This window comes from Miscanthus floridulus, chromosome 14, assembly GCF_019320115.1.
Source record: "Miscanthus floridulus cultivar M001 chromosome 14, ASM1932011v1, whole genome shotgun sequence".
Taxonomy (NCBI): Eukaryota; Viridiplantae; Streptophyta; class Magnoliopsida; order Poales; family Poaceae; genus Miscanthus; species Miscanthus floridulus.
The window spans coordinates 46,958,180-46,984,950 of NC_089593.1; the positions used below are offsets into that span (position 1 = coordinate 46,958,180).

Sequence of the window (26,771 nt, forward strand, 5' to 3'; positions counted from 1 at the left end):
CTTGAAATCGCTCGTTATCTTTCTTCACAGTATGAAAAACATAATCATTTAAGATTGCATGTTGGGTCAACGCCGATTTGCACTGATTCACATCAGGAAACACATAACCAATATCAACACATGGAGCATCAACATCATAAGAACAGATAGGAATATCATCATTGTCATCTTCGTCAATTATTTCATGATCAGGTTCATACTCAGGGTCAGAGTAGTCAGAGTCAGAAGATACATCCAAGTCCAAGTTAGAAGATGCAACCAATTCAGAGTCATAGCTGCTATCACTTAGTGTAGCTATAGATTTAGTGTCAAAGTGTTTGCATTCTTTCCCATCATCTATGACTTTCCTGTGCACCTTCTTGTCTTCGTTGATAGGCTCTTTTGTAGGTTTAGTGGGCTATGTTGGATCTATGAAAGGATCCAAATCAATATGTGCAGTACTCGGAGTAAGAGTTGGAAAGTCTTGAACAGTAGGGCGAAACCTATGTTTTGGTCAGTGAGAACTGCAACAAACCATCGAAGTCATTGATTTGACCAACAATGTGGACTTCCCCATTTTCTTTGCTGAGCTCAAACCCCGCCACAAAGAAATGTATTGCTTTGAACCCCATAAAAGGCTTTCACCAATGAAATCTACTAGTTGCAGCAAGCTTTAGTGATGACTGTCAACAATTGTAGTCAAGGCTTCCCTCCTATATGTCTTTCGACCCGGATCCTGCAAGCTCCAATGTGTCCAAACCATAACAAGAAGTTTTATGTGGTTGTCATTTATTCTGCAAACCACAACATTTTGATAAGCTAGCTCATCCTACAGACCTAAGCGAAACCACCATTTGCCTACTGCATAAAAGGACAAAGTCCAAGACATTTACCTAGGCTGTTCCATGTCGCAACAAGTGCATGTCATGGTGCCGCGCGCCGTCTAGTCCCATCGCGCCGCTCGGCCAGTCCCGCCGCGCTGCCCGACCGCCGCCCAGGCCATCAGCGTAGGCCTGTCACATCGGCCGCCTGTAGCTTAGGCCGCACGCTACCTAAGCCCGCCCACCGCAGCGGTCACATGTAGGCCGCGGCGGCCTCCCGCCGCCCAGGCACGCCTGCCCTGCCACACACTCCGGCCGGCCGCCCGCACGAGACACCCGCCCACACGCATGCGTCGGACGCCCGCCCGTCGCCCAGGCCCGCTCGCCGCCGAATCTAGCGCTGCGCCAGCCTCCCGCCACGCACGCAGCACGCCGACCCGCTACCACCACGCGCCGGACGATAGCTTAGGTTTCGAAAAACAAGGGCAAACATGCAAAGTTTAAAAAATAGGGGCAAAAGTGCTGTTAGAGCTTAAAGCAAGGCCAGTTATGCAATTGTCCTTTCTTTAAAACAAACACCCATAGAGATTAATGCAACACACTTTTCCAACTATTCTTAATATAGGGCTAACTTTTTTAAACTGTTATTAAAAACTATTGCTGATATATTGGCTATATTTCTGTCAAAATAACAAATTCCGTTTCTACCCCTCCAAAGTCTAATGGCGCAAAAAAGAAAAAGAAAAAATATGAATCCCCATCCTCTCGTCTTCCCTGTCTCTCTCCTCCGAAGTCCCCATTCTCTCTCTCCTCACTACCCCAAAGCAGCAGCAACAGGCCAGCAGCCGCTGCAGCAAGCTCGAAGCAGCAGTCAGCGAGAGCCAATTCCCCGAATCGCCCCTCCCAAATGCGAGTCCTCGCCTGAGGAAGCCCCTCCTGACCTCTTCGTGGTCCCCGCCGCGGCCATCATGCCGCCGCCGGCGGTGGAGACGCCGGAGTGGCTGCGCAACCTGCCCGTGGCACCGGAGTTCCGCCCCACCGCCGCCGAGTTCGCGGACCCCATCGCCTATATCCTCAAGATCGAGGCTGAGGCCTCCCGCTACGGCATCTGCAAGATCGTACCTCCGCTCGCGCCGCCGCCGCGGGAGGCCACGGTCGAGCCGCCTCAAGGCCTCCTTCGCTGCCAATGCGGCCTCCACCGACGCCGGCGACGTCGCGGCCCCTGCACCTACCTTCCCGACGCGGCTCCAACAGGTGGGCTTCTCCGCCAAGAATCGCCGCCCCGCGAGCCGCCGCGTCTGGGAGAGCGGCGAGCGGTACACGCTGGAGGCCTTCCGCGCCAAGGCCCGCGACATCGAGATTCCGAGGTACGCGGTGCCGCCCAAACACGCGACGCAGCTCCAGCTGGAGGCGCTCTTCTGGGGCGCCTGCGCCGGGAAGCCGTTCAACGTCGAGTACGGCAACGACATGCCGGGCTCCGGCTTTGCGGCGCCGGAGGAGCTGAACCTCGACCTGGAGGGCGCCGGAGGCAATGCGGCGCTTGCGGCGAGGGACGTCGGGGAGACGGAGTGGAACATGCGGTTGGCCCCTCGCGCGCGGGGCTCGCTGCTGCAGGCGATGGGCCGGGACGTGGCCGGCGTGACGACGCCGATGCTGTATGTTGCGATGCTGTACAGCTGGTTCGCGTGGCACGTGGAGGACCACGAGCTGCACAGCCTCAACTACCTCCACTTCGGCAAGTCCAAGACCTGGTACGGCGTACCACGCGATGCCATGCTCGCCTTCGAGGACGCCGTCCGCGTGCATGGCTACGCCGACGACCTCAACGCCATCAGTGCGTGTGCCATCCCACTTTTTGCCCCTTCTACTATGCTATGCTTTGGTTCCTTGTATAGATGTGCAGCGTTTAGTCTTTTCTGCTTTCTTCTTTACTGGTAAAGTCAAAACTTTTTCTCCATGTGCCGTTGTCTATATGCCACTGTGCCAAAACAGGTTTCTTCATCAAAAGGGAAAAAACTGAAATGTTGTCAGCAACTCCAAATGGGCCATTTTACATTTAGAGTACCATGTAAATTAAGCAGAAATCAATGCCATTTGATAATGCAAGTTTATGACTTTAATGGACTTTAAGGAAGAGAATGAACCAATCAGCTATCATTTTGGGTACAAGAGGTTCTGATTGGACTATTGATTGAACTTGAACACTGATTTGAGCTGTAGCAAATTTGATCAGCATATGACAGGGTACTTCCTGTCTTCCTCACCAGGCAGCGAAGACTTAAGGGTACGGGGTGGGGTGGGGTGGGGTGGGCTTTCCCAAGAGAAGTAAAGTCAATTTTTTTCTTACTAACCTCTACTTCAGAATGACATGACTGAATCATATGTCAAAGCATACTGCCTCTACAAAGATGTGCGCATCATTGTGGATTTGTGGGTCTTGTTTCTCCCTGCACTTTTTTTGTTTCTTGCTTGGATGTTTTTTTTTATGGAGTTGGTACCAGGATGATATGGCTAGGAATCTGGGCACTCTATTGATGAACTGGAAGGTGATTACAATGGCTGGATTAACTGGAGTAGCAGCATGTAGAGGAGACCGCCCTCCTGGGAGGCTCTGATGGCTAACTCTACTTCTGCTTGATCCTAATTCCCAGCTGCACTAGTGGTTATAACACCCACATGAGTGGCTGGCTAACTCTACTTCTGCTTGATCCTAATTCCTAGCTGCACTAGTGGTTATAACACCCACATGAGCGGCTGAGGACACTCCCTCTTATTACTCCCATCCTATTCTTAGCTAGCTAATCGCTGAGCCAAGTCCAATCAATTGACCTAATTCTAGCCACTAGAGCCAGCCGCATCCTTCTTCTTCCTATTATACTGCTGCCCAACATCTTCATAACTGGTCTTGGTTTTTTGGGTTTTCTAAATGATGAGCAAAGTTGATATGATCCCGCTAGGGTTTGTTCCCGATCTTTCGATGAGAGGTGTGGGATAACTCGATTGATGGGTGGAGACGACGTTCACGGCCTGACTACAGCTTTCCAAGCTGCGCCTTAGCAACCGATACACCACCTCCAATGGCTGCCGCAATCTTGTGGAGCGCGTCACCCGGCCACTAGGGCACTCGTCCTGCAAGCAATCGAAGGACTAGCAAGAACAAGTATAGCAAGCACTGAATTACTAGATGTAGATGAAAGTTTCAAACTCAATCTCAATTAAGGTGGGGTTCCGAAGACAAGAAGACGAGCGGCTGATCCAGCACGCACGCTTACAAGCAAGTAGCGAGAGCTAAACTTGATCTAAACAAAACTCAACTATTCTTGGTGGCGGCTAAGGAGTATATGAAGGTGGAAGGACGACCACCAGGGCGTTGGGGTCGTTCTCCAACCCTAGGACGCGTCCCTAATGGACCTAACTTGATACACGGCCCATTGGACCAAACTAAGGTGACGTAGCACTTTTGGACAGACAAGCTCTCAGTCGTAATTCAGTCATTGCGGCCGCCTCAAAACAGATATGGACTTGATTCCGGATCCATATGAAAATAGACTTCATAAGGATTCCATAAAGTACTTGAACGCCCCAATCCGAGTCCGTATGCGACCGTGGTGACCATCACAAGTTGGAGCTGTCCTGGCCTGGAGTCCCGACGACGGATCGGCGGCGCCGTGCTCGGCGCCTGGATTGTCGGACGATGAACAGTAACGCAAACAGGGCAATGCCAAAGAGCGAGAGAGGTAATCTCAATTCTCTGGCTAAACTTTATTAAGCACAATAGTTCACTACTTATACTCCAATCCTAACAACTTTCAGCTAATACAAAGGGATAACAACCAAATGACTCAAAGCCAGAAAATCTCCTAAACTTTAGGATCTAGCAACTGACCTGGCTGGTGACCGCGCCCTGGCCTGGCTCGGTGCCTTGGCCTGCCCTTGGCCTGGTCCCCAGCTCAGCCACTAGCCCTCTTCTTCCTTGTGTAGACGTTCCCTACCATAACATATCTCCCCCCTCGGGAAACAGCTCGTCCTCGAGCTGGAAGGAAGGGTGGGCGGCGCGGAACGTGTCCACTAATTCCCAAGTAGCTTCGGAGGCCGGCATGTTCGCCCACTGGACCAGAATGTGCCAAACACCACGGCGGAGGCTGGAGCGCAAGACCTGTTCTGGTTGCTGCAAAAGACGACCGTGCTGAAGAGGTGGCAGAGGTGGTGTGGACGCCGGAGGATCTCCACGGAACGGCTTCAGGACGCCGACATGGAACACATCATGTACACGGGCAGCCTCCGGCAACTGGAGCAGATATGCCACCGCGCCGATGCACTCCAACACTTGATAGGGCCCAGCATACTTGGGTCCAAGCTTGCTGCGGCTACTAGGACCAAGTGACTGGGTATGGCGATGCAGCATCCGAAGCCACACCCAGTCACCCACGGTGAAATCCAGTGGCCGATGGTGAGCGTCGTAGTGACGACGGGCGTACTCCTGTGCCTGGAGCAAGCGAGTGCGTACCTCCTGAAGGAATTCGTCGCGGCTGGACAAGAGGGCGTCGACGGTGTCCGTGCGCGCGGATCCCGGCTCATAGGGCAGCAGCGCTGGAGGGGACCGGCCATAGACCACCGTGAACGGCGTTGTGCGGAGTGCCGAGTGGAACGCCGTGTTGTAGCAGTACTCTGCCAACGGAAGCCAGTCGAGCCAGTCCTGAGGCCGGTCCCCGGTGATGCAGCGAAGGTACATGGCGATGGTTTTGTTCATGGCCTCGGACTGGCCGTCTGTCTGCGGGTGGAAGGCGGTGCTCATCCGTAACTGGACGCCTGCCCGCCTGAAGAGATCACACCAAACGAGACCGGTGAACACCGGATCCCGGTCGCTGACAATGGACTCGGGGAACCCATGCAGGCGCACAATGTCGTTGAAGAATGCGCGTGCGACCGATGATGCCGTGTAGGGGTGGCCGAGCGGAATGAAATGGGCGTACTTCGAGAACCTGTCAACCACGATTAGAATGACGCTCTTGCCGTGTACCTTGGGTAGTGCCTCCACGAAGTCCATCGCAATGTCCGCCCAGACGCGGGACGGTACCGACAATGGCTGGAGAAGGCCGTGCTCGGCGCCTGGATTGTCGGACGATGAACAGTAACGCGAACAGGGCAATGTCAAAGAGCGAGAGAGGTAATCTCAATTCTCTGGCTAAACTTTATTAAGCACAATAGTTCACTACTTATACTCCAATCCTAACAACTTTCAGCTAATACAAAGGGATAACAACCAAATGACTCAAAGCCAAAAAATCTCCTAAACTTTAGGATCCCGCCCTTGGCCTGGTCCCCAGCTCAGCCACTAGCCCTCTTCTTCCTTGTGTAGACGTTGCCTACCATAACAGCACGCGTCTCCATGGTCTAAATATGATGGACAGGAACTCAAGAGTGAACTTACTTGATGATTAATTTGACGAGCATGGGCGCGAGTAATAGGACCAGAAACTGGTACTCGTGTCGGCGTGGATGTATCGTTGGTGTTGATGTCCTCATCATCCTCCCCTTCTTGCATTTGAGGCGTGCTCGACTCAAGTTCGTCGTCTTCTCCCAAATATGGCTTCAAATCTGCAATGTTAAATGTGGGACTAACCCCAAAATCTGCAGGCAGATCGATTTTATATGCATTATCATTAATTTTCTCTAACACTTTAAATGGTCCATCAGCCCTAGGCATCAATTCAGACTTTCTGAAATCAGGAAACCTATCCTTTCTCAAGTGCAACCAAACTAAATCTCCAGGTTTAAATATTAGTTCCTTTCTACCTTTATCACCAGCAAACTTATATTTAGCATTCATACGCTCTATATTTTCTTTAGTTTCATGCAGTTTTAACATCAATTTAGCACGCTTAGTGGCATCAAAATTTAGTTTTTCAGAAGATGACAAAGGCATCAAATCAATAGGAGCATGAGGCAAGAAACCATATACAATCTGAAATGGGCACATCTTTGTAGTAGAATGCAGCGAACGATTATAAGCAAATTCAATATGAGGCAAACAATCTTTCCACATCTTGATGTTCTTCTTTAAAACAGCCCTTAATATAGTAGACAAAGTTCTATTGACAACTTCAGTTGGACCATCGGTTTGGGGATGACATGTAGTAGAAAACAAAAGCTTAGTTCCCAGTTTTTCCCATAAAGTCTTCTAAAAGTGACTAAGAAATTTAGCATCACGATAAGAAACAATTGTGTTGGGCAAACCATACAAACGAACAATTTCTTGAAAGAACAAATCAGTAATATGAGTAGCATCATCCGTTTTGTGACAGGGTATGAAATGTGCCATCTTAGAAAATCTATCAACAACCACAAACACACTATCACGTCCTTTCCTAGTCCTTGGCAAACCCAACACAAAATCCATAAAAATATCTTCCCAAGGAGCACTAGAAACAGGTAGAGGCAAATACAAATCGTGTGGATTTAACCGTGACTTAGCCTTTTGACATGTCGTGCAACGAGCAACAAACCTCTCCACATCTCTTCTCATCTTTGGCCAAAACAAATGACCAGCATGTGTCATCCTTTTTCTTAGCTCCAAAATGCCCCATTAAGCCACCTCCATGCGCTTCCTGCAGCAACAACAAACGAACGGAGCTAGCTGGAATGCATAACTTGTTAGCTCTAAACACAAACCATCACTAAAGATGAATTTGTTCCAACCTTTTCCATCTTTACAATGCAGCAACACATCTTTAAAATCAGCATCATTAACGTATTGGTCCTTAATTGTTTCTAATCCAAAGATTTTGTAATCAAGTTGATTCAACGAGGTATATCTCCTAGACAAAGCATCAGCAATAGTATTCTCTTTCCCTTTCTTGTGCTTAATAATATAAGGAAAAGATTCAATAAATTCAACCCACTTAGCATGCGTACGGTTCAATTTCCCTTGACTACGAATATGCTTCAAAGACTCATGATCAGAATGAATAACAAACTCTTTGGGCCACAAGTAATGCTGCCATGTTTCTAATGTGCGAACAAGAGCATACAATTCTTCATCATAAATAGAATAATTTAGAATAGGCCTGCTCAATTTTTCACTAAAATACGCAACAGGTTTGTCTTCTTGTAACAAAACACCACCCAGTCCAATTCCGCTAGCATCATATTCAAGCTCAAAAGTCTTATTAAAATCAGGAAGTTAGATGAGAGGTGCATGTGTTAACTTATCTTTCAGCATATTGAAGGAGTTCTCTTGTACTTTGCCCCAACTAAAAGGCACTCCCTTCTTTGAAAGCTCATTCAAAGGTGCAGCAATGGTACTGAAATCCTTTATAAATCAGCGATAGAAACCAGCAAGTCCTAGGAAACTCCGCACTTGTGTGATAGTCTTTGGTACAGGCCATCTCTGTATAGCTTCTACCTTGGCTTGATCAACCTCAATTCCCTGTGGAGTCACAACATAGCTAAGAAAAGGCACTCGATTGGTGCAAAAGGTGCACTTCTCAAGGTTACCAAATAAACGTGCATCTCGTAAAGTATTAAAAACAGCACGTAAGTGATCAAGATGTTCATCCATAGATTTGCTGTAAATCAATATATCATCAAAGTAGACTACAACAAATTTTCCAATGAAAGCACGCAAAACCTCGTTCATTAACCTCATGAAGGTACTAGGTGTATTAGTTAACCCAAAAGGCTGACTAACCACTCATATAAACCAAATTTAGTTTTGAAAGTAGTTTTTCATTCATCTCCCAATTTCATACGAATCTGGTGGTACCCACTTCGCAAATCAACTTTGGAAAACACAATAGCACCACTCAGTTCATCAAGCATATCATCCAATCGTGGAATAGGGTGTCGATATCAAATAGTGATATTATTAATAGCTCTACAATCAACACACATACGCCATGTTCCATCTTTCTTAGGCACTAAAATGACAGGAACAACACAAGGACTAAGGGACTCACGCACATAACCTTTGTCGAGTAGTTCTTGCACTTGTCGGTGAATTTCCTTCGTTTCTTCCGGATTAGTCCTGTATGGCGCACGGTTTGGCAAAGATGCACCAGGAATAAGATCAATTTGGTGCTCAATCCCTCGTATTGGTGGCAACCCCGCTGGTATCTCACTTGAAAAAACATCCGAAAACTCCTGCAAAATGTTAGCAACAGCAGGGGGCAAAGAATGCTGTATATCGTGAACTAAAATCAAAGCACCCTTGCATACCAAAGCATAGGCAACAGAAGTGGAAGCAACCAATTCATTAATATCAGATTTAGTAGCAAGCAAGCAATGTCCTTTCAATCTTATCTCATCTTTGTTACTACTAACAGATTTGACATTTTTATCGATCTCAGATTTAATTTTCTTAGCTTTAGCAACATCATCATGCACAATAGCTTCAGGAGACATAGGAAGCAAAATAATTTTTTTATCATGGTGTATGAGAGAATACATATTTGATCTTCCATGATGCATACAATCTGTATCAAATTGCCATGGTCTACCTAGCAGAATATGACAAGCTTCCATAGGCACAACATCATACTCAACAACATCATGATATGATCCAATAGCAAAATGAATTTGTACCAATCTCGTTATCTTAACCTTACCACTATTGTTGAGCCATCGAATGTGATATGGATGTGGGTGCGGTTTGGTTGTAAGTGCAAGCTTCTCTACCATATCGCTGCTAGCTAAGTTGTTGCAGCTACCTCCATCAATTATCAAATAGCACGAACGCTCTTTAATGACACACTTTGTTTGGAATAGTGTATGCCGCTGATTTTGCTCTGCCTTCTCCATTTGTGCGCTAAGCACACGCTGCACAATAAGGCTCTCATAATGATCTGCATCCTCTGCACCAATCTGCTCTTCTGGTTGTTTCTCACTTCCTACATGGTCTGCAGCAAACAAAGCAAGTGTATCTTCATCAAAATCACTAGCAGAGGAATACTTACCATCATCTTTAACGACCATAACACGCTTGCTTGGACAGTCATGCATCACATGTCCATATCCCTTGCACCGGTGACACTGAACATCTCTTGTTCTACGATGCCATGGATGAAGCACTCGCAACAGGCTTCTGGGTCGTCTTCGCCACTGAATTTGCGGAAGTAGCACGAGGTTTGTCGATGGATGATGGCATAGGAGCACGTGTAGTTGGAGTAGTAGTCGTGCAGGGCTGCCATGAATTAGTTTTTCCTGCAGAAATATTATTCTTGGCACTGGCACGTCGTCCCTGCATTTTCCTTTCAGCTTTACAAGCAAGATGAAACAAACAAGTTACGTTAGTGTATTCTTTATACGCAAGGATGTCCTGAATTTCACGATTTAACCCACCCAAAAATCCTGCCATAGCAGGTTCCTCATCCTCATCTAAATTACAACGCAACATACCCATTTGCAATTCTTGATAATATTCTTCTACACTTTTAGCACCTTGTCTTAGTTGTTGCAATTTATTTAACAAATCACGTGCATAGTAAGAAGGAACAAATCTGGCCCTCATGATTCGTTTCAAAGCATTCCAAGTTCGTGGTATGTTATTAGGATTTTTCTTGCCATATTCTATCCATCAAACAGTAGCAAAATCAGTAAACTCACTAGTAGCAGCCCTAACACGTGTATTCTCAGGAAATTCATGACATGCAAACTTTTGATCAATAGCAATTTCCCAAGTAATGTATGCATTAGGATCATATTTACCATCAAAAGGAGTTATCTTAAATTTTATCTTACTGAAAGCATCATTATTATTGGGTACCTCACGTCGGCGGTGACCACCCATACCTCTACGATTATGACGTAGGCGACGCCGGTCACAAGTGTCATGAGCATCATGTTCAGTATCAGCAGCATAATCATCATCATAATTATCTTCGAGTCGCTCTTCGTTCTTGTTGTCTTCATTATGCTGCTCTTTGTCTTTCGTGTGGAAGTCATTAAAATGCTTCAGAAGAGCGCTTCAGAAGAGCAGCAAGGCTTCTGTCCATACGGGCAACAGATGCCTCCAATCCTGTAAGCTTGGTGGTGGTGGCAAGTTGGGTGGCCTCCAATTGCCCAATATTGTCATTGGTCACCTGTAAATCTTGATCAAGTCCTTCTGTATGCAGCTGCACTTGCCTTGTAAAATGTTGAATGATGCCCTTGGTGCGAGGAGATTGTGGCCTCTTGTTAACATCCCCTGATCCTGACATGGTTTAAAAGACAAGGGCAATAAGAAAACAGGTGAAGAAATAAAAGCCCTACAGCTATTAGGATGTGGCTACTGCAAGGCGCTCACTTTCAACCTGTTACAAAAGCTCTTACCAGTGTTTTAAAGGCGTCGCCTAGGCGTCCAGGCGTATCCAGCTCGCCTCGGGAAACAGTGGCGCCTTGTCGCCTAGGCGTCGCCTAGGCGCCGCCTAGGCGTCCAGGCGTACCAAGCACTCGCCTGAACGCCTAGCCGCCTTTAAAACATGGGCTCTTACCAATTCTTACCTTGCTCAACAGGAGGGAACGACAACCAACAAGTCTACAACCGTGGAATGAAGTGTATCAATGCCGCAACAACAATACCTGTCAAGTTGTAGTCGAAATATGTGGAGCTGTAGGTGGGCTGAAGCAAGGAAGTACTAGCACAACGTTAGTCACAAAAGCAAGCTGAATAATCGTTCAACGGTGGTACTATGCTGGTCCTAGCCTAGACCGTGCTAGAGGCGCGAGCCTGGGCACAAAGGAGGTCACAACACACCACCGGAAACAATGGAGAAGCACAATGGACAACCCCTCTTTTTTCTATTTTTTCCTGTTTTTTTTTATTTTTCTCTTTTTTTTTTCAGGGGATCCTCAAAACTGATTATATAAACAAAAAGACTTCACAGGAGTCACACACCACACAAACTTTTTCCGAAGGACAAGGGTATTCTGGTAAAAAAAAGATACTCTCTCTCTTTCTCTAGAGTAAAACCGAGCCAAAACGTATATGCAGGACGTGGAGAGTTTGAGTATAAGTAGGACTACTGCTGCACAAAGATGTACTCAGATTCAGACTCACAATAGCAACCAGGCAGCTGTCAATTCGGACTAAAAACCGATTCCAACTCGAACTTAACACCACGTGGGATTCGGTCTCAAACTTAGATTCCTACTCGGTCTTAGACACAAGGATGTATTCGGATTTAACCAACAGAAGGTTTATATGTTAGCACACGGCTGTGACTATAACGTGACAAGAACTCGAAACTCTAAAGGAAAAAAACTAAGACCAGCAACTCGACACAACCGATGTAGCCGACGACTCAACAAGCCTTAACTAAGCAGTGCTAGCAAAGGCTCAAAGGGTTTATAAGATCGCGGGTAAAACTAATCTACTATATTTTTTTTGGCTTTTCTGGACTATAGGAAAAATTAGAACAACGAAGGATTGGAAGACTCTCACCGATAAACCTTGCTCTGATTACCAACTGATATGATCCTGCTAGGGTTTGTTCCAGATCTTTCGATGAGAGGTGTGGGATAACTCGATTGATGGGTGGAGACGACGTTCACGGCCTGACTACAGCTTTCCAAGCTGCGCCTTAGCAACCGATACACCACCTCTAATGGCTGCCGCGATCTTGTGGAGCGCGTCACCCGGCCACTAGGGCACTCGTCCTGCAAGCAATCGAAGAACTAGCAAGAACAAGTATAGCAAGTACTGAATTACTAGATGTAGATGAAAGTTTTAAACTCAATCTCAATTAAGGTGTGGTTCTGAAGACAAGAAGATGGGCGGCTGATCCAGCACGCGCGCTTACAAGCAAGTAGCGAGAGCTAAACTTGATCTAAATAAAACCCAACTATTCTTGGTGGCGGCTAAGGAGTATATGAAGGTGGAAGGACGACCACCAGGGTGTTGGGGTTGTTCTCCAACCCTAGAACACGTCCTTAATGGACCCAACTTGATACACGGTCTATTGGACCAAACTAAGGTGACGCAGCACCTTTGGACAGACAAGCTCTCAGTCGTAATTCAGTCATTGCGGACGCCTCAAAACAGATATGGACTTGATTCCGGATCCATATGAAAATAGACTTCATAAGGATTCCATGAAGTACTTGAACGCCCCAATCCGAGTCCGTATGCGACCGTGGTGACCATCACAAGTTGGAGCTGTCCTGGAGTCCAAATTCAGCCTCCGCGAATCCTTGACCCTTCCGGTCCTCTCCTTAGTTCCTAACCAAAACAAGAGTGCACGCGTCTCCATGGTCTAAATATGATGGACAGGTACTCAAGAATGAACTTACTTGATGATTAATTTGACGAGCATGGGCGCGAATAATAGGACCAGAAACTGGTACTCGTGTCGGCGTTGATGTATCGTTGGTGTTGATGTCCTCATCAAAAGTGGAAACTTTTTCTGTAGAGCAACAGCAATGTGTCAAAAAGAAAGGAAAGCTAGTTTGTCAGGAGCTCCAAATGAGCATTCTGGCATTGTAGTGGCATATAAACCAAGCAGAAATTAGTACTATTTTTTAGCACAAAACCTATTGCCGAAGAAAACTTATGTACTTTGTTTTTCCTCTTTGTTGGGCAAAGGTAAAAGTCAGACTTGTTCTTCAGGGTACCTTATGTGGGTGCCAAAATAGCGATGTGCCAAAGGAAAAAATGTATTAGTTAAAAAGTGATGCCAGATAACTTGGCATATCATGCTGAAGTTACTGAACTTAGTTTCTGTGTTGTTTACTTACCTAAACATCTACTCCCTCTAGTCACAAATACTTGACACATTTGACTTTTCATAGTCTTCGATGTGTATCTTGGACCACTAATTTCTTCTAGAAAATATTCATAAAATCCTTCAAATATAAGAGATTTTGCAAATATTTTGACTTTTGAGTACAAATCGACATATATAATCTACACACTTCCAAACTAAGTAATGTAATAGTTATTGATGTTTGTAGTTTTTAATTTCGACCAAATCTTGTCCTAAACAAGTTTTTGTGATTAGAGGGAGTAACTGGTTTTGGTGGATAGGAGTTTGGGGCTTTGGGCAGCAGCAGTTGCACAGCAGCTGCACTTGCTGAAATGCAAGGTTCTAGCAGCAGATTAGAATGTGTACCTTTTTTTTTGTGATTACTCAGACTCTCAGAACGCACGCTGTCAAGGGCGTCGAGGGATAGGGTAGGTGCACCCCGGCTACGTAGTTCGTAGCCGCGATCCGTGTTGGGGCGAGGTTTTACCCCTCAACGCCCATTTTGTTGAGAGAGGGAGAAGGAGAGATAATTGTTCTTGCTTAATCCCAAATGACGCATTACAAGGACTCCTATAGGCCATAGCCTCAACAGACTTAATCACTCCTAAATCAGAGGCCCCTTGATTGGCTCTCCTTTAATCTAGCCACTTTCTAAACCGAGCCCTGCGCTGGTGCCTGCTGCGGTGACCGCGGCGCCCGCGTCGCCCTGGCGCGCTGCTGCACGCCGCGCATCTCGGGCCCTTCTATTCCTGGCGTATGTGTGGCCCCACATGACATCTCTCCCCCCGTCGAGGAGCAGCTCGTCCTCGAGCTAGAAGGCCGGGTACTTGGCGGTGAAGGCCTTGATGTCTTCCCATGTAGCCGATGCAGCCGACTCGCCCTTCCACTGGACAAGGACCTGGCGCACACCGCGCGCCAATCGTGCCCGCACGGCCCGCTCTGGCTCTGGAACCGATGCACCATGGTGGATGGGGGGCAGTGGTGGTGGAGCATCCGGTGGCGGCCCGCGGAACTTCTTGAGGAGACCGATGTGGAACACATCGTGCAGCCGAGCGCGAGGCGGAAAGGCCAGGCGGACAACGATGTCATTGATGGAGTTCGACGACGCGGTAGGGGCCGAAGTAGCGCGGCTTGAGCTTGCCGGTGACGGCCTGGGGAATGGACGAAGCTGCCTGCTGACGAAGACGAAGGAGGGCCCAATCGCCCACCTAATACGCGACATCACGGTGGAGCTTGTCGTAGTGCTTCTTCTGGACCGCCTGCGCCTGTTCCAGGCGATAGTGGATGTCCGCCAGGAACTCGTCACGCTCCTCCATGTTCCTGGCGACGGCGGCCACCCGTGTGGCCCCCCGTCTCGTAAGACCGGATGGTCGGAGGATTGCGCCCGTAGACGACGCGGAACGGCGTGTCCCGCAGCGAGGACTGGTAGGCGGTGTTGTAGACGTACTCCGCCCATGGCAACCAGCGCAGCCACTGTCGAGGTGGATCGCCGGTGAGGTAGCGTAGGTACATGACGATGACGCGGTTGGCAGCTTCTGACTGGCCGTCGGACTGAGGGTGGAACGCTGAGGTCATGTGGAGCTTGGCGCCCATCAGGCGCATGAGCTCTCGCCAGAACGTCGAGGTGAAGACCGGATCGCGGTCGGACACCATGGACTGGGGGACGCCGTGAAGCCGCACTATGTCGGTGAAGAAGGCTTGCGCCACGGACTCGGCGGAGTACGGGTGCGCCAGGGGAATGAAGTGGCATTACTTGCTGAACCTGTCCACCACCGTCAAGATGACGGACTTGCCACGGACGCGCGGCAATGCCTCCACGAAGTCGAGTGTGATGTCCGTCCAGACACCCTGGGGTACGGGCAGGGGAAGTAGAAGTCCTGCCGGGTGGAGGTGCTCCGATTTGTACCTCTGACATGTCACGCACGAGCGCACGAGGTCCTGCACCAGCTGTCGCATGTTAGGAAAATGAATGTCGCGTCGGAGGCGATGTAGTGTGCGCTGGACCCCTTCATGCCTGTCCTAGTGCACGGCCACCATGATCTCCTGGACGAGCGGGGACGCCGGGGGGATGTAGAGGCGGCCGCCGAACTGGACCATGCCGTCGACGAGCGTCCATGGTGCGCCGCGGGAGCTTGCACGGAGCTCGTGCCGTATGGCGACGAGGGCAGGGTCGGTGTCCTGCGCTTGACGGAGGCGCGTGACGAAGTCGAAACGCGGAGCGGAGATGGCAAAAATGACCCCCTCGTCCGTGTCCCGGCGAGACAAGGCGTCCGCCACCAGGTTCGCCGCGTCCGGCTTGTACTCGACGGAGAAGTCGAAGCCCAACAGTTTCCCCACCCAGTGGTGCTGGGGAATCGTGGCGAGACGCTGATCCAACAGGTACTTGAGGCTGTAATGATCAGTCTTGATGAGGAATCGGCGTCCCCAGAGGTACGGTCTCCAGTGCCGTATGGCGTGGACGAGGCCGATGAGCTCCCGCTCATAGGCGGCGAGGGAGCGATGGCGTGGCGCGACGGGGCGGCTGAAGAATGCAATCGGGTGCGCGTCCTGGATGAGCACTGCGCCGAACCCGTGCGAAGAAGCGTCGCACTCCACGACGAAGTCCTTGGCGAAGTCTGGCATCGCCAGGATCGGGGCCGAGGTGACTGCCGCCTTGAGCGCGTCGAAGGCCGCGGCTGCTGCGTCGGTCCAGGAGAACCCTTCCTTCTTGAGGAGGGCTGTCAGCGGCGCGGCGACGGAGCCGAAGTTGTGGACGAATTTGCGGTAGTACCCGACCAAGCCGAGGAAACCGCGCACCGCCCGCGCCGAACGTGGCATCGGCCAGTCATGGATGGCCTGCACCTTGGCGTACTCCGCCCATGGCAACCAGCGCAGCCACTATCGAGGTCGATCGCCGGTGAGGCAGTGCAGGGACATGACGATGACGCGGTTGGCAGCTTTTGACTGGCCGTCGGACTGTGGGTGGAACGCCGAGGTCATGTGGAGCTTGGCGCCCATCAGGCGCATGAGCTCTCGCCAGAACGTCGAGGTGAAGACTGGATCGCGGGCGGACACCATGGATTGGGGGACGCCGTGAAGCCACACTATGTCGGTGAAGAAGGCTTGCGCGACGGACTCGGCGGAGTACGGGTGCGCCAGGGGAATGAAGTGGCAGTACTTGCTGAACCTGTCCACCACCGTCAAGATGACGGACTTGCCACGGACGCGCGGCAATGCCTCCACGAAGTCGAGCGCGATGTCCGTCCAGACACCCTGGGGTACGGGCAGGGGAAGTAGAAGTCCTGCCGGGTGGAGGTGCTCCGATTTGTACCTCTGACATGTCACGCACGAGCGCACGAGGTCCTGCACCAGCTGTCGCATGTTAGGAAAATGAAAGTCGCGTCGGAGGTGATGTAGTGTGCGCTGGACCCCTTCATGCCCGTCCTCGTGCACGGCCACCAGGATCTCCTGGACGAGCGGGGACGCCGGGGGGATGTAGAGGCGGCCGCCGAACTGGACCATGTCGTCGACGAGCGTCCATGGTGCGCCGCGGGAGCCTGCACGGAGCTCGTCCCGTATGGCGACGAGGGCAGGGTCGGTGTCCTGCGCTTGACGGAGGTGCGTGACGAAGTCGAAACGCGGGGTGGAGATGGCGAAAATGACCCCCTCGTCCGTGTCGTGGCGAGACAAGGCGTCCGCCACCACGTTCGCCGCGCCCGGCTTGTACTCGACGGAGAAGTCGAAGCCCAACAGTTTCCCCACCCAGTGGTGCTGGGGAATCATGGTGAGACGTTGATCCAACAGGTACTTGAGGTTGTAATGATCCGTTTTGACAAGGAATCGGCGGCCCCAGAGGTACGGTCTCCAGTGCCGTATGGCGTGGACGAGGCCGATGTGCTCCCGCTCATAGGCGGTGAGGGAGCGATGGCGTGGCGTGACGGGGCGGCTGAAGAACGCAAGCGGGTGCGCGTCCTGGATGAGCACTGCGCCGAACCCGTGCGAAGAAGCGTCGCACTCCACGACGAAGTCCTTGGCGAAGTCCGGCATCGCCAGGATCGGGGCCGAGGTGACCGCTGCCTTGAGCGCGTCGAAGGCCGCGACTGCTGCGTTGGTCCAGGAGAACCCTTCCTTCTTGAGGAGGGCTATCAGCGGCGCGGCGTCGGAGCCGAAGTTGTGGACGAATTTGCGGTAGTACCCGGCCAAGCCGAGGAAACCGCGCACCACCCGCGCCGAACGTGGCACCGGCCAGTCATGGATGGCCTGCACCTTGGCTGGATCCATGGCGACGCTCGCCTCGGAGATGACGTGGCCGAGGTGCGAAACGGAGGCGACACCGAAGGCGCACTTCCCCCGCTTGACGAAGAAATGGTGCTGGCGCAGCATGGAGAGGATGGCGCGGAGGTAGCGAAGGTGGTCGGCCCATGTCTTGTTGCATATCAAAATGTCGTCAAAGAAGACAAGGACAAACCGGCGGAGGAAGGGTCGCAAGACGTCGTTCATGAGCGCCTGGAATGTCGCTGGGGCGTTGCACAGCCCGAACGGCATAACCAAGAACTCGTAGAGGCCCTCGTGTGTGCGGAACGCCGTCTTGTGAGGGCGTTCAGGGCGCGGTAGTTGACGCAGAAGCGCCAGGATCCCTCCGCCTTCCTGACGAGGAGGACCAGCGAAGAAAACGCCGACGCGCTGCTGCGGATGATGCCCTGCTCCAACATGGCGGCGCATTGCCGCTCCAACTCGTCCTTGTGGGATGCCGGGTACCGGTACGGCCGGACCGCCACCGGCTGCGCACCCGGCATGAGGACGATGCTGTGGTCGCGGGCGCGCGGAGGCGGGAGCCCCTAGGGCTCAGCGAAGATGTCCTCGAAGGATGCCAGCTAGTTCGTCCAGGAGGGACTCGTTGGCTATCGTGGTGCGGACGCCGGGCGCGCTGGTCGTCGCCACGCCCCTGACGCTGGAAGGACATCTTCCGCGCGCTGAAGTCCCAGAGCACCGGCCCCAAGGTCGCCAGCCACTGCGTGCCGAGGATCAGGTCGTACCCGGCGAGTGGCATCACGAAGAGATCTACGCGGAATGTGTCGTTGTCGATGGTGAGCGGTGCCTGCCGAATGACGCCAGGGCAGGAGACGCGCTCGCCATTCGCCACTGTCGCCGTGAGGCGTGGGCGACGCTGCAGAGGCAGCCCGGTACGGAGGGCCACGTCCTCGGCGATGAAGTTGTGCGTGGATCCCAAGTCGAGGAGCGCGGTGAAGACGGCGGCGCCCACGGCCACCTGGACCTGCATGGTGTCGCTGAAGGACACCCCAGCGATCGCGCTGAGGGAGAAGTGCGGGGTCTCCTCCCCGGTGGCGTCCACATCAGCAGCGGCCTTGTCGTCGGTGTCGTCCTCGATGACGCTGTCGAGGAGGAACAGCCACTTGCAGACCCGAGTGTGCCCGCGACCGAACTTTTCATCGCAGTTGTAGCAGAGACCGAGGCGACGACGCTCCTCCTGTTCCGCCTGAGTCAGCCGACAAACCGGCCGGCCCTCCTCGGTGATCGTGGCCGGTGCGGCCTTGTCCGCCGGGGGTGCCGGTGGGGCGAGTCGCGGTGCGGGCGCCGGCAGGAGCGGCCGATCGCGCGGGGGAACGCGTGCCGCGGGTGCGACGTAGCTGTTCCGCAACTCGATCTTGTGGGCGAGGCTCATGGCCGCCACCAGCGACTGGGGATTTTGGATCTCCACATTATGGCTGAGCGGTGGAAGGAGGCCGGCGGTGAACAGCTGGACGCGCTGTGCCTCATCCAGGCGGCCCGCGCGAGGTAGCAGGGCCTGGAACCGGCCCTGGTACTCCTCCACGGTACCGGTTCGGTGGCAAGCCGCCAACTCGCCGAGGGGGTTGGATCGGAGGGGAAGCCCAAAGCGCAGGTGGAGGAGCTCCTTGAAATGGCGCCAGGAAGGAGTACCCTCGTCCTGCTGGACTTGGTAGTACCACAGCTGGGCGCCGTCCTCGAGGTTGTACGACGCCATCCAGACTTTCTCCTCCATGATTCGCTGTTGATGAAAATAAGATTCACAGCGATTGATAAAGATCAGGGGATCCGACTTGCCATCGTAGCGCGGGAAGTCGAGCTTTTGGAAACGCGGCGGCCGATCTTGGTGGTGCTCCCCCGACCCGGAGTGTGCGGAGGTTGACGATCCGCCCGGCGGCGGGCGCGCGGCGTCCAGGCGTTGGATGGCCTGGGCGTTGGCCTCCACGGACGTCTGGAGGGTCCTGATGGACGCGACCATGGAGTCCAAGGTCGCCTGCAAGGCAGCGTTGGCGGCGTTGTTGACGGTGTTGTCGCCCATGGCGTCTACGCGAGGCGAGGGTGATGGCGCGGCGGCTGAGGGTGGTGTGGCGGCTGGGGTTGGCGAAGGGGCACGTGATGAACTGGATCGCCTAGACTGTGATACCAGGTTGTCAAGGGTGTCGAGGGATAGGGTAGGCGCACCCTGGCTATGTAGTTCGTAGCCGCAATCCGTGTTGGGGCGAGGTTTTACCCCTTAGCGCCCATTTTGTTGAGAGAGGGAGAAGGAGAGATAATTGTTCTTGCTTAATCCCAAATGACGGATTACAAGGACTCCTATAGGCCATAGCCTCAACAGACTCTAACAAATCACTCCTAAATCAGAGGCCCCTTGATTGGCTCTCCTTTAATCTAGCCACTTTCTAAACTGAGCCCTGCGCTGGTGCCTGCCGCGGTGACCGTGGTGCCCGCGTCGCCCTGGCGCGCTGCTGCACGCCGCGCATCTCGGGCCCTTCTATTCCTGGCGTATGTGCGGCCCCACATGACACATGCACACTCACCCCTATGAGCACATGCATGCAAACCCTACCCCTTTGAGTCTCACCCCTATGAACGCACGCATGCAAACCGCCCTATGAGCATCTTTGAAGACTGGGCCGGCAAATCAAGATTCAACGGGAACAGACTAGGAGAGGCAGGGGTCAACTGAACCTGACATGCTGTTTTGGAAAACTGATGGAAGATAAATTATTTATTAGGGGTGATTGATAGTAACTAGCCTTAGTCTTACTCTTTAAAGTATGAATGCTTCAGTTTTCTTCACTCTGAAGAGAAAAGCTTGCTGATGGATTGCTTATCTGGTGCAGTGGCCTTTCAAATACTAAATGAAAAGACAACTGTCTTGTCTCCTGAAGTGCTTCTTTCTGCTGGAGTTCCTTGCTGCAGGTGTTACTGCATTTCTTAACATTATTTTTGTGGCATTTTTCTTGGCCATTGTTTTGAGTATTGGGTATAATGATTGATAGATACTTCTCCAAAGCAGATTGGTTCAAAACCCTGGTGAATTTGTTATCACATTCCCTGGAGCTTATCATTCTGGTTTTAGCCATGGTAAGCCATCTAACACATCCATATTCGTATAGTGCACTTATTGGGTTAGCACAATGTTCCTTGAATCACTGTCAAAAAAAAAGTTCCTTGAACTATTTATCTGGTTGCTCCTGTATGCTAAGTATGGTCCAGTCCTTTCACTGACTAGTGTTTATAAGGACTATAATTTTCAGTTCACATATTAAGTGAAATGCTAACCTTGCAATTCCATATTTATGATACAGTGTTCATGTTCATGCATATTTTCTTATACTTGTAGCGGACAATAGTACTTTCAGTATCTTGCTGAAGTCACTCACAGTTGCACATGGAACATCTCTGAATGCAACAATTAATTTTATTTCACTATCCATGTTTCATAGGATTTAATTGTGGAGAAGCAACAAACATTGCTACACCTTGCTGGTTGCAAGTGGCTAAAGAAGCTGCAATCAGGAGGGCTTCAACAAATTCGGGCCCAATGGTGTCTCATTATCAGCTGCTTTATCAGCTAGCACTGTCATTACATCTAAGGTTTGCCTGCAGTAAATATGATCTCAATTGTTGTTGTTATAGAACTTTTCAATTGTCTATGAATATTGGAGAGGATGCCATCCAAATTATATGACCTCAGATTTCTTTTCTTGAATACACATGAGATGCGTATCCTTGCATTAAGGAGATAAATAAATGACAACCCACCCACCACTCTCTCTCTCTCTCACACACACACTGTCAGGATGTATTCATTGTAATATTATCTATTTATGAACTAGAAAGGTCAGTTACATCACAACATCTAAAAAATGGATATCAAATAGCAGTTCTGTTTGTGTAATTGTCTGGGTTATCATGTCACTGGAGATTGAATCTAGATGATATTTTCCTTTTATAGGGAGCCTAAGAATTCTCATATGCCTAGAAGCTCTCGTCTAAGGGACAAGAAGAAGAACGAAGGTGAAAGAATGATCAAAGAAACATTTGTTGGAAGTGTGATAGAAAACAACAGTTTTCTGAGCATCCTTCTTGACAAGAGTTCTTGTGTAATTATCCCGGAGATTGAATTTCCCCTTCCATTGAGGGCACCTGAAGTCACTGATAAGCAAGGCTTGATTGCTGGTCCCTGTAGTATTAGCCAGAAAAAAGCTGAGGAAACACTTGTTTATGGCGATGAAATAGATGAAATCAAAGAGGTTGAGAACATGAGTGAATCAACAACTTCCTCTGCATGTAACCAAAGAAAGTTCTATGAAACAAAATTTGGAACAGTTAATAGTACGGCATTCTGCTTATCAACTTCTGATATTAAGACTGGAGTAATTGGAAAAGGTAGATCACATGAAGGAGGTGGGCTCTTAGATCAAGGGCGGTTGCCATGTGTTCAGTGTGGCATATTAAGCTATGCATGTGTAGCCATCATTCAACCTAAAGAGGCAGCAGTCCAGTATGTCATTTCTAGGGAGTGCATGTCATCAAGTGCAATACACAGAGAAATAATGGAATCAGATGATACCTCAAATCGGATGGCGATAGCTCGTCAACAAGGTTAGCAAGACATGGATCCACTTGCACTATTAATGGCCGGTCCTCAAGATTTTCCTTTTACTTGATTTCATTATCTAGCCTCCACCATTTCTCAAATTGGTTTTAAATAGTGACAGTGATAATATTTCTCTTTGATCCGGTATATGTCATTCTAATATTAGTCCTCTTTTATGCTTCTGGTCAAATGGTCGGTAAAAGCAGAAATTTCATAAATCTACAGCTATGCCATGCACTTGTGCATCATAAAAGGTGATCGGTCTTCCAATTTTTCTTGTTAGTAACCCTTCCAGTCGCAACTCAGAATTTAGTCAATTTTGACATTGAAGCTGCTGATAAAACATAACTTTTATATGGATGAACCTACCAGATAATAATTCATAACCTCAATAAACAGTGTATTGTTTAATTACTTTCTGACATACCTCATAATTGACAATCGAAATGTCCATAAAATATTGATGGCCAAAGTTTCAATTGTTTGTCTGAATCATATTTCTGTTGCACCTAATTTTAACAAGGATTTTCTTTTGAAATGAACTCTAGAGTGAATGTTTTAGTGAACTATATTACTTATTTTGAAGGGTGGGCCTGGTGCAAGCGGTAGAGTCTTACCGCCTGTCACCGGAAGGTCCCGGGTTCGAGTCGTGGTCTCCTCGTATTGCACAGGCGAGGGTAAGGCTTGCCACTGACACCCTTCCCTAGACCCCGCACAGAGCGGGAGCTCTTTGCACTGGGTACGCCCTTTATATTACTTGTTTCTGAATTATTTATCTTTTTAGTTAGTTTAATTCAGTTGACATCACTTTCCTCTGTGACGCTCAAGACTCAATAAATTTCTATTTTGTTTCTGTTGATGTCTTCACGCTTTCGTGATTGAATGATATCAAAGTGTCATTGATTGTAATACTAGATTTTTTATTGTAATGAAATTATTCTTCCAGTGCATAGTTTGGAGGCCATCATGTAAATATATTGTCTTTTTTCAACAGGATATGCTCGTGAAACCGATGATAATACAAGACAAAATGTGAGTGCAGCCCAAGTTTCTGATAGGTGTAGGCAGCTATACAGCAGCAGCACCCATGGATGCACTTCCGCTCTTGGGCTTCTGGCTTCTGCTTATGAATCATCAGATTCTGATGAAGAAGCAGAAGCACCTAACAATATATCAAACAATTGTGAAAACAATGATGCGGCAAATGGAGTCACAAATATTCAGTCCTCAGGAACATCAGTTCAGGATCAAAATACGAATTTGCACTTGTATGAAGAGGAAAATGACTCCAGAGCAATAGCATCTCTGTTGCAACCAGTGGAGGATAAGAGTACTGCTATGACTCCTGTTAGTATGGAAACAAATATGATCCATCTAGCAGATCAGGGAGAGTCACTAACCTCCCATGACCAGTGGCATGCGTATCTTGATTTTGATGATGATCTAACTGCATCAGGTGTAAAAGGCTCTCCGAATACTAGTTTGAGCACAGCTAAAGGTGCAATGGAAACAGATGCACTGACTTTGTTCAAGTACAGCAAGGATTCTTGCAGAATGCACGTGTTTTGTCTAGAACATGCTTTGGAAACTTGGACACGACTTGAACAAATTGGTGGGGCTAATATCATGCTTTTATGCAATCCAGGTAGTTGCACTTTCCCTAATATCCGCAAAATTCTTTTGGCATTGCTCCTTCGTATTTCCCTTTGTATCCTGTTTACTTCTTAGAATGATTAGTGGCAGTACGTTTTTAAATAAAAAACTCGACCAGGGGGAAGGATGTCCTCTGATTTTGGTCTAAACAAGTTTGTGCCAGCCTTCAAACCTGGACTGGTAATGGGGGTTTCATTGTACCCTGGATCTCTACGGTCTAACCAGTGTAACTCAGGAGGTGTTGGCATATTGCATTTTGATGATTATGACAATGACAGAGTCCTAATCCTGCAATCTTTTGCAACATGGAATTTTTTCATAGCTAATTCACAATGCATTTGCAGAATACCCTAGAGCAGAGTCAGCAGCAAAAGTTATAGCAGAAGAACTTGGTATGAAGCATGCTTGGAAAGATATCACTTTCAAAAAAGCAACACGTGAAGACACTGGAAGAATTCAATTGGCTCTTCAGGATGAAGATGCTGAACCTACAAGTAGTGACTGGGCAGTAAAAATGGGTATCAACATATATTACAGTGCCAAACAGAGCAAATCTCCACTTTACAGCAAGCAGGTACCATACAATTCTATCATTTACAAGGCATTTGCTCAGGAAAATCCAGACAGCTTCACAGATGAAGGACAGCGATCAGGCACAACAAAGAAAAAGGTAGCTGGATGGTGGTGTGGCAAAAATTGGATGTCAAACCAAGTTCATCCACTTTTAGCTCGTGAACAGGTAGAACAGAATCATGAAACAGTTTACAGCAAAGCGATATTCTCTGCTAGTTCTTGTGACAGGATGCAAGAACAATCAACAAGATCTACTACCCTGATCAACCGAAGTTCTTCAAAAAAGATATCCAGAAGAAAAGAGGGGGACTCTGTTGAGAAATCTAGAGGCAAAAAGAAGAGAAACAGTGCCAGTGCTTCTGATGAAGCTGCTTTGCACTACACAGTGTATGATCAGCCTGTAAATTTTGATAATCATGCCAAATATGAAGATGGAGATGAAAGTGAAAGCGTGGATGCACAGAACACCCGGCAACATCAACAACATGAATCACGAAATAAAAAATCAATTTCTATGAGGCGAAAGGATAATAATAGAAGCAACAGCTTTTATGAGCTTCACAAGGACAATGATGACATTGACAGCAGGTTTGATACAGATAGCACTGAAAACACCTCAATAGGTGACTGGGATAATAGTCCACCACAAGGGTGTGGTGTAATAGCAGTGAAATCTAGTGCTCGATTGCAAGGTAGTAAGAGGTTTAGCAAGGAGAAGGCAAGTGATGGTTTGCCAAATGTAAACAAGAAATTGCTAAAGATGGGTAAGAAAATGAGTAGTAAGAAGCAAAAGAATGATAAAACAAATAGGCAGTTTCAAGAAAATCACAAAAAAGCTGACATAGTGGATTTGCTTCATGAAGATGATGGAGATGAAGCCACATACACAAAATGGAATGAGATTGCAAAACAAAAGACAGATGACGTGAGAGTAAAATCTAGAGGCAAAATGAAAAGTGGTAAGAAAAAAGTCAGCAAATGTCAGGCAAGTGATGGTTTGCACAATGGAGGTAAGGAAGCTAAATTTTCGAGTGACATAGAAGTGTGCAACAGAAGAGATGGGACAGCAGTAGACAACTGGGAAGAAATTCCAAAAGAAAAAACCGATGATATGAAAGTGAAACCCAAGATGCAAAGTGGTAAGAAAAAAGCCAGTAAACATCAGGCAAGTGATGGTTTGCGCAATGGAGACAAAGGAGCAAAATTTTCTTGTGATATAGAAGGGTGTGACATGAGCTTTAGCACCCAGCATGATTTGTCGCTGCACAAGAGAGACATTTGTCCTGTGAAAGGATGCAAGAAGAAGTTCTTCTGCCATAAATATTTGCTTCAGCACCGCAAAGTGCACCTGGACGAAAGACCGCTCATGTGTTCATTTCCAGGCTGCAAGAAGACATTCAAGTGGCCATGGGCGAGGACAGAGCACATGAGGGTGCATACAGGGGTGCGCCCATATGCATGCACAGAACCTGGCTGCACTCAGACATTCCGGTTTGTGTCGGACTTCAGCCGTCACAAGAGAAAGACTGGTCATTCGTGTGATAAGAAAAAGAAGAACTGTACATAGCTTTTAACTGCTTATGCACAAGTACAGGTTTCTTCTCTGATGGGGATTTGAAAGGGATGCTAATTGAAGAATTGCATCAGGTTTCATTGATTGCAGAATTAATCTGCATTAGGAGTCTAATTCATTTCATTGTTTACTGCTGCTACATAACCACTGATTTACTGTCGCTTTAGGTCCAACTGACCTGCTGTTGACTGTGATTATTCCATGTCAATTGTATCGTTCTTTGGTTCATCCTGAGAAATTGGGAAATTTCTGTTGTCAGGAACGTTGAATTTAGTGTACTGTGCCTGTTATTAACATGCGTGTTAATCTGTGCTCAATTGCTCCTTTTTATTGTTAATACATTTTAAAATCAGACTAGGGATTTTTTTTTGGATAAATGATGAGTATATTAGCAGCATGAAGCTGCAATGAGGGAGAAACACTCCCAGGGTACAGAGTTCAGAGCCTCCCTTAAGGGGCATCTTGTAACATGATTCTGATTTGTACATGAAAAGTGCGTGTCATGGGAAAGCGAAGATGAATGAAAAGCCTGTCCAGCTAGAACATGTGCTGTTGTGTTTAGCTTTCTTGGAACCTTAAGA

At 48.9% G+C, this 26,771-nt stretch overlaps 1 pseudogene; it reads left to right on the forward strand.

Moving 5' to 3' along the window:
* The first annotated feature begins 1,768 nt into the window (after positions 1-1,768).
* On the forward strand, positions 1,769-26,638 carry LOC136504111 (lysine-specific demethylase JMJ705-like; annotated as a pseudogene).
* Positions 26,639-26,771: the final 133 nt, after the last annotated feature.